Here is a 12,722-nt window from a genome sequence, read left to right as displayed (position 1 = left end):
CTTCTCCTGCACTTGTTGTCTCCTGATTTTTTAATAGTTGCCATTCTAACTGCCATGAGATGGTATCTCAATGTGGTTTTGATTTGCATTTCTCTAATGACTAGTGATGATCAGCTTTTTTTCATGTGTTTGTTGGCTGTGTAAATGTCTCTTTTTGAGAAGTGTCTGTTCATATCCTTTGGCCACTTTTTGGTGGGGTAGTGTTTTTATTTCTTGTAAATTTGTTTAAATTCTTTGTAGATTCTAGATATTAGCCCTTCGTCAGATGGGTAGACTGCAAAAAAAATGTTTCCGATTATGTTGGTTGTCGGTTCACTCTAATGATTGTTTCTTTTACTGTGCAGAAGCTCTTAAATTTAATTACATCCCATTTGTCTATTTTGGCTTTTGTTGCTATTGCTTTTGTTGTTTTAGTCATGATGTCTTTGACTACTCCTATGTCCTGAATGATACTGCCTAGGTTTCCTTCCAGGGTTTTTATGGTCTTAGGTCTTATGTTTAAATTGTTAATCCATCTGGAGTTAATTTTTGTTTAAGGTGTAAGGAAGGGATCCAGTTTCAGCTTTCTGCACATGGCTAGCCAGTTTTCCCAACACCATTTATTAAATAGGGAATCCATTCCCCATTGCTTGACAAACAAAAGGTCATACATTATAATAAGATGGAACATATCCCTTGGATGTAAAGTGTTCTAATATATGCAAATTAACAAACGTAATGCACTTCATTAATAGAATTAATCATAGAATTCATTCTGTTAATAAAGATCACAGAATTGTCTCAAAATCAGAAAACAATCTGACAAAGTTCAACATCCTTTTATCATTAAAATGCTAAACAAATAAGGTATATAAGAAATGCACCTCAAAATGATAAAGACAATATATGATAAGCCCAGAGCTAACATCATATTGAAAAATGAAAAAGTAAAAGCTTTTTATTTCCTAAGATTACGCATAAGACAAGGTTGCTTACTCTTACCATTTTAAATTATTTATCACATACAGTATAAGGTAAGGATCAAGGTTTAATTTTCCATATGCATGGTCAGTTATTACAGCTTCATACACTGAAAAGACAATCTATTTCTCCATCATATTATTTTAATACCTTGATTGAAGAATGTCTATTTTTGAATTTTAAATTATGCTCCATAGATCCATATATATATATATATCCACACACACACATATATAGATCTATATATATATTCTTACATATTTATCACAAGGCCTTAATTATTGTAGTTTTATAGCAAATCTTAAAATCAGCTAGTGTATGTCCTCCAACTTCATTCTTATTTAGCTATAAACATTTTCCTTACTTTTCTGTAGCTCCTAGTGTCCTACAAAGCTTAGAATCGATTTGAAATTTTCTGCTAGAATAAAAAATGGTAGAATTGTTAGGGATAGAGGAGAATTTTGTAGAATTTATACACTTATTTCAGAATAATTAGCATCTCAACAATATTGAATCTCCCAATCTCTAAATATAATACATGATTTTATTTAATTTTTTCTTCAGTAATTTCTCTCAGCAATGTTTTCTAGTTTTCAGTAGAAATATATTAGCATCTTGTACATATTTTGTTTTTCCTAAGTACTTTATAGTTTCTGGCTGATATAAATTAAATTTTTGAGATATTTTCCTTTATTACTTTTTTTTTTTCTTAAGACAAGGTCTTGCTCTGTCACTAAATGGGACTGCAGTACCATGATCACAGCCCACTGCAGCCTCATGCACCTGGGGTCAGTCATCCTACCACCTCAGCCACCCAAGTAGCTGGGACTACAGGTGTGTGCCACCACACCCAGCTAATTTTTTAATTATTTGTACAGATGGGGTCCTCTTATGTTGCTCAGGCTGGTCCTGAATTCCTGGGTTCAAGCAATCCTCCCACCTCCGCCTCCCAAAATGCTGGAATTACAGGTGTGAGCCACCACAACAGGTCAGATTATATTTTTCTGTAGTATACAAAGTATAATTTATTTGTGCATATTAATCTTGATTTCTGTATCCATTGATATCTTAATATGGTTTTTATTTCTAAAAAGATGTTTTCATTGATTCTTAAGATTTTTATGTAAGCAATAGGTCATCTGAAAACAATATTTGTAATATTTCATAAATTAAATGGATTTTTTTAGAAAATAGAAAATATTTTTAGGGCATCTTTCAGTCTACATCAGTACTGACAAAAAATACAGGGAGTTCCCTTATATCCCCTGCAGTTACACAGGCACAGTTTCCTGAACTATATCCCACATGAGAATCGTACATTTATTGTAATCTATGACCCTATATTGACACATCATAAATGTTCAAAGTCCATAGTTTACCTTGAGATTCAATAATGTAAGAGTAAACCCTATGGAATTTTTCTCTCCATATAAATTGTTAGTGTTGTACAATTAATGGGTTTTCACATGTTTAGTGACATGTATCCACTATTATAGTATGATACAGAATAGCTTCACTGCTCTAAAAATCCTCTGCTCTATACCTAATCATTCCTCCTCCAATCTCTTATTCGCTGAAAACACTGATCTTTTTACCGTCTCCATAGTTTTCCTTTTGCCAAAATATCATATAGTTAGAATCATATAGCATATACTTTCCAGATTGGCTTATTTTGCTTAATACTATGCATCTGCATTTCATAGCTCTTTTTTACTACACTCACAGATTTTCTTTAATTTAATTTTAATTTACGTAAAAAATTTGTGATGACACAAAAAGTATGATAAAGTTGGTTATGGTAAAGCTAAATTTGAAAATGTATTGACTTTAAATAAATGAATAAAGAAAAAGGTGTAGTAAATAATAGATTTCATGTGCCAAAAATCATTTGAAAGAGATACACTAGTATCTGAAGTTTCATATTTATTTCCTACCTTGATGATTTTCTCCCCCAAGCGTTCATTACTATTATATAGAAACACAATTGTTTTCAGTATAGTGATTATTTATCCTACAACTTTGCTGAATTTGATTATTAATTCTAATAGTGGTTTATTGGAATTCTTTGTCTATTCTTTTCCTTACCAACTCTATATATTCACGTAGGCATCTTTATTCAGACTTATGGTTTTTAACCACTTAAATATACATGTGATTTCTCCCAAATCTGTATCAGAGCAGTCACTCCCTGGGCCACAGAATGGTTTATACACCTACCTACAGAACATCTTTTCTTAGATAACTGACAAGTATTCATTATATACTAAATGTATTCATTTTTTCCCCAAACTTAATTCTTCTCTTATATTCCTATGTCTTGATGTATGGTCTTTTCACAAGGCCAAAACATGAGATTTATTTAGAAAACTTTCTTAAGTCATTCTTATAATCTTCAAGATTTTTGATTGCCCTTTTATTTTTAATCTCTATATGACAATCCATTGTCTAGATGTACCACAGTTATTTAGCAATTCACCTACTGAAGCAATTCTTGGTTGCTTCCAAGTTTTGCTCATTATGAATAAGGCTGCTATAAGTATTCATGTGCATGTTTTTGGTGTGGATATGTTTTCAACCCATTTGAATAAATATCAAAAGGTGATTGTTGCACCAGATGGTAAAACTGTATTTTTATAAGAAAAGTTCTCACTGTTCCCAAAGTCATTGCATCATTTTGCAAATCCCGTAGCAATAAATGAGGGGTCCTGCTGCTCTCCATCTTCACCAGCATTTGGTGACATCAGTGGAATTTTGATTGAAATTGCACTGATTTATGAAGTTGTAAACAACTAACACCCTGAAAATAGTGAGTCTTTCTACTAATGAATATGGACTATTTCTCCACTTATTTAGTTTTATAATTTCTTTTGTGAGAGCTTTGTAGTTTTCCTTGATTAAGTCCCTTATATATTTTGTTAGATTTATACCTAAGTATTTCATTCTTGGAGTGCCAATATAAATGGCATTGTGCTTTTAATTTTAGATTTATCTTGTTCCTTGCTGGAATATAAGAAACCAATTGACTTTTGCATATAGAAAACCAGCAACTTGCTATAATCACGTAGTTCCAAGAGTTCTGTTGTTGTTGTTGATTCATTTAGATTTTCTTCAGACAATCATGTCATCTATGAACAAAACAGTTTCATTTATTCCTTCCCAATCTGTATACCTTCCATTTTCTTTTCTTGTCTGATTAGATTAGCTAGGGCGTCCAATACAATGTTGAAAAGTAGTGGTAAGATTGAAAACCCTGGCATTGCTACTGATCTTATCAGCATAGCTTCTGAAATTTCTTACCATGAAGTATAATGTTAGCTGTTGAATTTTTTGTAGATAGTCTTTATCAACTTCAGGAAGTTCTATTTATACTTTACTAAGAAATTCTGTCATGAATAATTGTTGGATTTTATCAGCTGATTTTCTGCATCTATTGATAAAATTATGTGGTTTTTGGCTTTGTCCCATTGATGTAATAAATTACATTAACTGATTTTCAAATGTTGAACCAGTGTTGCATATCTGGACTATATCCCATTTTGTTGTGATGTTCACTTCTTTTTATTCATTGTTGCATTCAGTTAGCTAATATCTTATTAAGATTACATCTATGTTTACAAGAGCATTGGTTTGCAGTTCTATGGCCATTTTTTTTTTAATTAAGATAATGCTAGCTTCATAGAATGAGTTATGAGTATCCATTCTGTTTCTTTCTCCTGGAAAAAAAAATTATATGTTTGTAACGTTTGTTCTTAAATATTTGGTAGAATTCACCAGTGAATCCATTTAGGCTTGGTGCTTTCTTTTCTCGAAGGTTTTTAATTATTGATTCAATTTATTTAATAGATATAGGCCTATGCATATTACCTGTTTCTTCTTGTATTAGTTTTGGCAGATTGTGCCTATGAAGGAATTGGTTTATTTCATCTAGGTTTTCAAATTTGTCCAGATTTGTTCACAGTATTCCTTTATTATCTTTAGTGTTTGATTATCGGCAGTTTGTATGCCGTTCTCAGGTGTGGGCTTTTAATTTTGTTTTGTTTTTGTTTGTTTTCTAGCATTTGCCTGGCCTGTTGTATTTGAGCTTCTTGGAATTATAGTTGGATGTCTGACATTACTTTGGAGAAATTACCAGTTATTACTGTTTCAAATATTTCTTCCTTTGTTTCTCTCTTTTTTCTACCTCCTGCATTCCCATTACATGTATATTACACATTTTATCATTGCCCCAAAGTTATCAAGTAATGTTTTTAGTCTTTTCTGTATTTGCTTTTTAATTCTGTAAATCTCTATTGCCATATTCTCAAGCTCAGCACTTCATTTCTCCTCCATGTCCAATTCACTAGTGAGTCCATGAAAGGCATTCTTTATTTCTGTTACATTGTTTTTTATCCTAGCATTTCTTTGTGTTTCTTTCTGGGGAATTTCTGTCACTGTTGGAGCCTTTGACATATTAATCATGGTTATTTTAAATTTTTGGTGTGATAATTCCAACATTCCAGCTAATATCTCACTGTGGTTGTAATGCTTGCTCTGTCTCTTCAAACTGTGTTTTCTTAAGCAGCCTTTAGTAATGTGATGGTAATGTGTTGCGGGAAGGAGGAAGCATTCTACAGTCTTATAATTAGGTCTCAGTTATTTAATGATACTGAGTCACTGAACTGAACTTCATGAGTGCTTTTCAGTACTCCCCTTACCTTAGGTGACAAAAGATCATTAGAGAAGGCTGAAGTTTGGTGTTTTTCATCTTCCACATAGAAGGCTGGGAGTAGTTGGGGTTATATATTTATCCTCCCCTACAAAGAGGGGTAAAGTAGGCCAGAGTTGGATAATTCCCTTCCCCGACATTAGTGAAGCTCTGATAAGCTTCAGCATGCTAGGTTCTGGTAAAGTAGTTTCCCATGAGGGCAAGCCTTTTCAAGAAGAGCAAAATGCTTTGTCATGTTTCTAAATGGCTATTCCTCCCGTCCCATTGTCAGAATCAAGAAGGAATTTTCCTCATATTTTTACTGCGAGAACATAGTAGAACTCCTGGAACTAAAACTCTGAAAAGTGTGTGTTCCCCTAAGGCTAAGCACCCTGAATTTCCCAACTCTGAGGCTTGTCCCCGAGAACATAGTAGAACTCCTGGAACTAAAACTCTGAAAAGTGTGTGTTCCCCTAAGGCTAAGCACCCTGAATTTCCCAACTCTGAGGCTTGTCCCCATTGAGCCTGCAACAATTTGTCAATTACAGATCAGGTTTTCTACACTGGAACTTGTTTCTGTGAGGGATTCTTCTTGGAGTAGCAATTTGCTCTGTAATATCAGTTTTATGACAGATCTAAAAAGAGTTGGTTACTCTTGGTTTGTTGAGCCTTTACTTATTTGGATAGAATTAAAATGTCTAGAATGCTTAAATGTCAGACCAGAACTCAATGGTCTTTTAATACTCATTTTTCTCATTGTCTATGAAATTCTATTACTTACCTGTTTAGAAAATAATTTATAGAAACAAGTAAATTCATATATTTTCTTCAAAGCTTTCTCTAACTTGTACTGACATTTCTCCTGACCTTGAAAACATAATATAAAACATACAGAAAAGTACTCTATCTTGTTAAAATGTATTGATTCAGGAAAATGATTTAAATGGCATCCTTTGCACCAAACAAATCCTTAGGCGGGAAAAAGGTGACAGGCAATTGCCTTGCTTAAAATTTTCCATTGCAATAAATACAGCTTACTATACATTTAAAGTTATTTATAGATTCCTCTAGTTTATATATTTATATTACAAATAATGTGCTGTAATTGTGCTATTTTATATTATAGCACCAACTTTTTTATGAAAGCATTTTAATATAGACACTATTAATTAGTGTACTAACACACAGCTTGGTCAATGGATCAGTGTTTGGAAAACACACATTTTCATACACTAATGACTCTAATTATTAAAACAGAGAGTCATCAGCAAATAAACAAGATTGGTCATGTAACTACAGACTCAAATATCCTAATATGCAACTGGATTATGAAAACAAGCAGCTGTACCAACAAGATAGGCAATCAAATTGACGAAGTATGTCTTTGAATTAATGAAGTATTTGCCACTTGACAAGTAGAAATAAGTGCTGTAATGGTGAAATGAGCAGATTTGGATTATCACATTTATTCAGAGTAGACCCAACTTAAACGAGATAATTGTGCCTGCACATCAGGCAAATGCAGTTTTCTAGGTAACAGAGAATTAAATGGATCTAGAAAATGAATACAAAGCAAACCATTTTTAAATATAAGATAAACTTATCAAATAAAAATTCATATTTAGGAACAGCCCAAGGGCTAGACAAGAAATTAGCTATTTCAAACTTTCTAACAGACTATAATTTTCTCAGTAAAAATAAAATATAGTTCATTGCATCTTTTTTATCAAGTCCATGTGTACAAAATGCTATAGAAAATTATCAGTAACTAAAATTAATTATAAAGTATCTTGTGACTTTAACATTAACTAATTTTTAGCTTACAGAATTATGATGGAAGGTAAAATAAAAAGTAAAGATGAATACCTTGTTTCTATCTTTTCCTTTAGCTAATTATCTCAAGGGACCCCAACATCTCTTACCTTTTCTATACTTGCCTTTCAAATATATTTTTTGGCCTCTGAGTTTTCCTTCTTTCCAGTAAATATTTTATTGTGCAAATATTTTATAGTTACCAAAATCTAAAACACAGAATTATATGATTCTACTAAAAAACCTTTTTTAAACATTTCCCCATTGTGAAAAGTTTTTTTTTTTTTCATTCTTATACTATACTGTTTTTGAAAGAAAGTCATTATACACAGCCAAAATTTGAGGAGTGTGGAGTTATAACTCTACCTCCTTGAAAAAATAAAAGAATCTACTTCAAAAAATTAGAATTCTTTCAGCACAGATTGTCTATTCTGTTTTACTCAGTTTTTATGATTTATTAGTATGGCATTATGAATACTGATTTTATATCAAGGGTTAAAATCCAATTCTACTTTAGTTTGTGGTTTTTATTGTTTCAAGTTTGACCCTAAGTCTATCTTTCACTGGCAAATATCTCCCGCTAACATCCTCATATTTTGGAGATTCTTTTTTGTCTTTTGTTTCTTTGATTGGTTTTGTTCTATTTTGTTTGAGCACATCTTCACATTCTGTTACTACAAGGTCATCCAGTCTCTATCCTTGTATATTTCTACATCCAGTCCTATAATCAGACATTTCTCCAAGTTGCACTAATTTTTTTATTGTATAATAGTATCATAATAAAGATATGGGTGCTAAATATGTTCATTGTTATTAGGTGCCTTTAGTTTTAGGCCGTCTCAGTTGACAGAGCAAAGAAATATGTGTATATACAAAGAATTTTATGTACACTTAAATATAAAATTTTACATACACTTATATTTAAAAATTTATATGCACATACATCCAAATCTATACTAAGATAACATGAAGACATTCTGACATTTCTTACTCTAAAACTCTACCACTTGGATAAATTTTGCCTTGTTTTTAACTTTTCAGTCCAGTAGTAAGAAACACTAATTTAACCATCAGATATCTATGTCCTGCAAGTTTTAATTTCAGTAAACATGTCTAGTGGTTTCTGAATTGTTAGACTGCAACCCCATAGGGAATGATTTTTTAACAACTAAAGAACAATTCTTACACAGTTACATTTCCATTCATAAACAAAATTCCTCAGTGCAGCACCTTCAGCTCCCACCTCTTTGTGTGAGGCTGTTTCATACATTTGTAGTACTGTTTGATTTTATTGGCACATTTTGAACTCCATCCTGAGATACTGAGAATCCTCAGTGTTTCTTTAATTGGTATACATTGTTTCATTTTTGTGTTTTATAGATTTATGGGTTTTAACAAATGCATAGTGTAATGTATCTAGTCATAGCTACTATTCCAGTATAATAGTATCATACAGGAAAGTTCATTCTAAAAAATTTTCTTAGCTATGTCTCTTACACCCAGAGACACAAGCATACTAAAATGCCTGATTTCTTAAGGAAAATTAATCTTATAATCTCATCCTAATAGAGTGTTCAACCAACAAAAATAACATTTTTATTTTTCCTTCTTCTTTATTCTGGAAAATGTACACTTTTTTTTTCCTGTTTCCTTCCTCTCTATTTATGCATGAAATATATTAAATTAAAGATAATAAAATTTAGTAAGATATATTTCAGAAAATTGTAATTTAGCAATCATAACAGCAATGCATTAATAAAAGTTGCATATTAATTTTATTTTGCTTTTTGTTGTTGTTTTATGTTAAGCCATTTAAATGTCCATTTCATTTATAACGGTTTATAACTATTGGCATTAGGAACAGATTGAGTGAACACTATTCTACGTACAGGATACTTCTCTCTAAATCAGCTATGTTTTCAAGTTCATTAATCTTTTCCTCCAAAATATCTGACTTTATCATATCTGCTGTATTTTTATCACATTCATTTTGTTTCTCATCTCAAAGTTTGATTCAGGTCCTCCTTTTATGCTTTACATCTGTCTGCTTAACAAATGAACAGAATACACTTGTAAGAAAAAAAATTTTTAATATGGTTGCATAATATTTCTGTCATGTTTTAATCAGTTTTGATTAATGTATGTTTCTCAGCCTTGGGTTGTATACTCCCGCTTCTTTACATATCTGATATTTTGTAATTAGCAGCAACATACTGTGAATTTTACATTTTCAAGTGCTGAATATGTTTGTAGTCAATATTTCTGAGCTTTGTTCTAGTGTTATATGATATTTTCTGTCTTGATATTGATACCTCACAGGAGAAATCAGAGCTGCATTTGGTATAGTGTTAATTATTTTATCACAAACTGCTTAGGAAAAACACTTCTGAGGGCTCTATCTAATTATTCATGAATTATGAATTTTCCAGTTTGGCCAGGATTAACATATACTATTCCTCATATTTTGTGTGTGCCAGACACTATTATTCTAATCTTTTTATAATTTTTTTTACTTTTATTATGATGATGATGATGATTATTATTATGGACAATCAGGAGAAAGCAAGAATGCAGTCCCCCACTACCAAAAATTATGCAGTAGAGTTTCCCACATTTGGGGAAATCGCAGGGGTCAGCACATCTGGAGTGCAATGGATAAGCCTTTCCCTGGGAAAACCACCTTCGTGATCACCGTATCTCCCCTGCCAGGTAAGTATATTATTCTAATCTTTTTGAATGTTTCCTTAATCTTGGATAATTTTCTCTCAACTCATGGCTGAGATAAAACTTACATCATTCCTCAGTATAATACTTAGTCCATAGGAGATTATCTAGCATAAACTTCATCTGGAAAAGTAATTCATTTGACTTTAAGTAAAATCTTCATCAATTTTTAATAATATTAGAGGCAAAACATACTAGAAGACAAGAAAAGAAATGAGAGTATTCGTCTGCTGGAAAAGATTAAGAGAGCATGACACATTAGTAAAACTATCTGTAATACTATCAGTGCCATTCAGCATTCTGCTGAACACTTGTAGACAATCCTGTGAAAAATCTCTTGACTTCCTCTCTACTTCTTTCTCATATTTGCTATTCTGTCCTATGAATTCTAGTGGTTTAGGTCAGGCTGCTATGAAAGAGTAACATAGAATGGGCAGCTTAAACAATAAAAATTTACTTATTATAGTTTCAGAGGCTAGGAAGTCTAAGGGTGTCTGGTAAGGACTCTCTCTTTGCTTTGCAGATGACCATCTTCTCTGCATCTTCACATTGCCATCTTCTTGTGCCCTCACATGGAAGAGAATAGAAAAGAGAGGAATCAAGCTCTCCTCTCTCTGTTTATAATGGTACTACTCCCATCTGAGAGTTCCACCATCAAGACCTAATTACCTTCTAAAGGCTTATCTCCAAATACCATCACATTAGGGATTTAGGCTTCTGCATATAAATTTTGGGTAGACACAAACATTCAGCCCATGCCATCTAGCTACAGTTGTTTTCCTAGACTCTCCACTCTGTTCTTACAACTCTGGGAATACATCAATCTTCACCAGGGTTTATTCTCCTTGTTCCACAGTCTGGAAACTATTTTAAATTTATTGTATCCATTTTCTGTTACTTCAGGTGGGAGGGCAATTATCTTCCCACATACTCCTTCTTAGCCAGAAACAGAAATTTTGTGATGCACTTTGTTCACAATGGTACACCAATGTGTCAAAACATTCTATTTTAAATTCACAGAAATAGAAAACAAATGTTAATAGAGCAGCATGAGTGAATAGTGTAGAAGTTTATAGAGATAGCAAGGGGAGAAATGCCAGATGTAGGTGATGGGAAGGCAGCAAATCACACTGCCACGTGTGTTCCTAGGCAACAATTTTGCATGTTCTTCACATGTACCCCAAAACCTAAAATGCAATAAAATAAATAAATGGGAAAAAAAAAAAGATCCAGAAGTACAAGTTAGCTGGGATGAAGGAATGCTAAAACAGTCTAGAAGGTAGAAGGAGGCATTCAACATGGCTCAGCAAACCAGTCAATGCCACTCTAAAAAATTCACTTGGGTTTACAATCCCAAGCAAATTATTTAACCTATGTAAGCCTTAGACTCCTCAAGTGTAAAATTGGGATGAAAATTATGTTCACCTCATAGAGTGTTTTGGGAGAATTATATGTGTTAGCATGTGTAAAATGTCTGGAATATTGCATTTGCTCAATACATTGAAGTTCCCATTTATCTGTCATAAAGATTACTGCTGCACTTGGAAAATAATATTATTCAAGCCATTTTTTGCTGAAGGGAGAACTTAAATTGAACATACTTTCACCCTCAAGCATAAATTATCCCCAGAAAATTGCAAAAGCATATTTAGGGAGTGGAGGAAAAATAAGGAAAAGAAAACTTCATTTCAAGTTTTATCTTGCAGAAACTGAGAACTCTTGCTTTCTGCATGTAAAGTTATGAGGGATGCTTGAGGGATTTGGAACTCTAGAGTGGTGGCTCAAAAACTTATTTGGCTGTCTATTTCAGTTAGATAATTTTAATCTAGTGTCAACATTCTCTCTTTAACAGCTCCGGTGAATGTAGAATCAGCCAATCGCCTTCACTTTCTCATTCCTATTATGCCACTTAGCTTGCTAACTCTCTTGCAATGGAGAATTGATTCCAGATAACAGATTGATTTTTTTTCCCACTGTACCTACAGACTACCAGTTTCCAAATCAGGTTAAATAAACCCTTCCATAATCCTATCTTTGCAGTTTTTCTCCATGCAATCATTTCAGGTAAGAAGTACTGTGTTCTTTAGGTTTATTGCGTATTATGCAAGGTATACAGTTATCTCCATGTAAACAAAACAAAATAGTAAGTATCAGATTGAGAACGTTGACCAGAGAAATACCTTGCACATAATTATTTTAGCTCCCATAGTTATTTAAAAGAGTGGAAGCAGAGATGAATATACTATGAAGAGAACTCCTTTTGAGGAAACAAGGGACTTCAAATTCGGGAAACAACAGTGAAATGTCCTTGGAGCTCAGTTAGGGAAATTACATATGAATGTTGCTGAAATCAGCTGGAAGATTTGGAATTCCTCCGTGAGATGGGGTCAGGGCCAGTCTCATGACCGTCTGAGATAAAACGTACATCGTTTCTCAGTTTAACCATTGGCCCACAGGAGATCATCTAACATAAACTTCTTCATCTGGAAAAGTAATTCATTTGACTTTAAGTAAAATATCCATCAATTTTTAATAATATTAA

The 12,722-nt window shown here is 32.7% G+C and overlaps 1 non-coding gene across 1 annotated transcript; it reads right to left on the bottom strand.

Annotated features, from left to right (window-relative positions):
• Window positions 1-10,009: 10,009 nt before the first annotated feature.
• Window positions 10,010-10,173, bottom strand: LOC116551399. Its single transcript, XR_004268901.1, has one exon. It is a non-coding gene; the product is annotated as a U1 spliceosomal RNA (small nuclear RNA).
• Window positions 10,174-12,722: the final 2,549 nt, after the last annotated feature.

The sequence above is a fragment of the Sapajus apella genome, unplaced genomic scaffold (genome assembly GCF_009761245.1).
Source record: "Sapajus apella isolate SASKATOON/1434 unplaced genomic scaffold, GSC_monkey_1.0 scaffold9, whole genome shotgun sequence".
In the NCBI taxonomy this organism is placed as follows: domain Eukaryota; kingdom Metazoa; phylum Chordata; class Mammalia; order Primates; family Cebidae; genus Sapajus; species Sapajus apella.
This window is presented reverse-complemented; position numbering and strand designations above follow the sequence as displayed.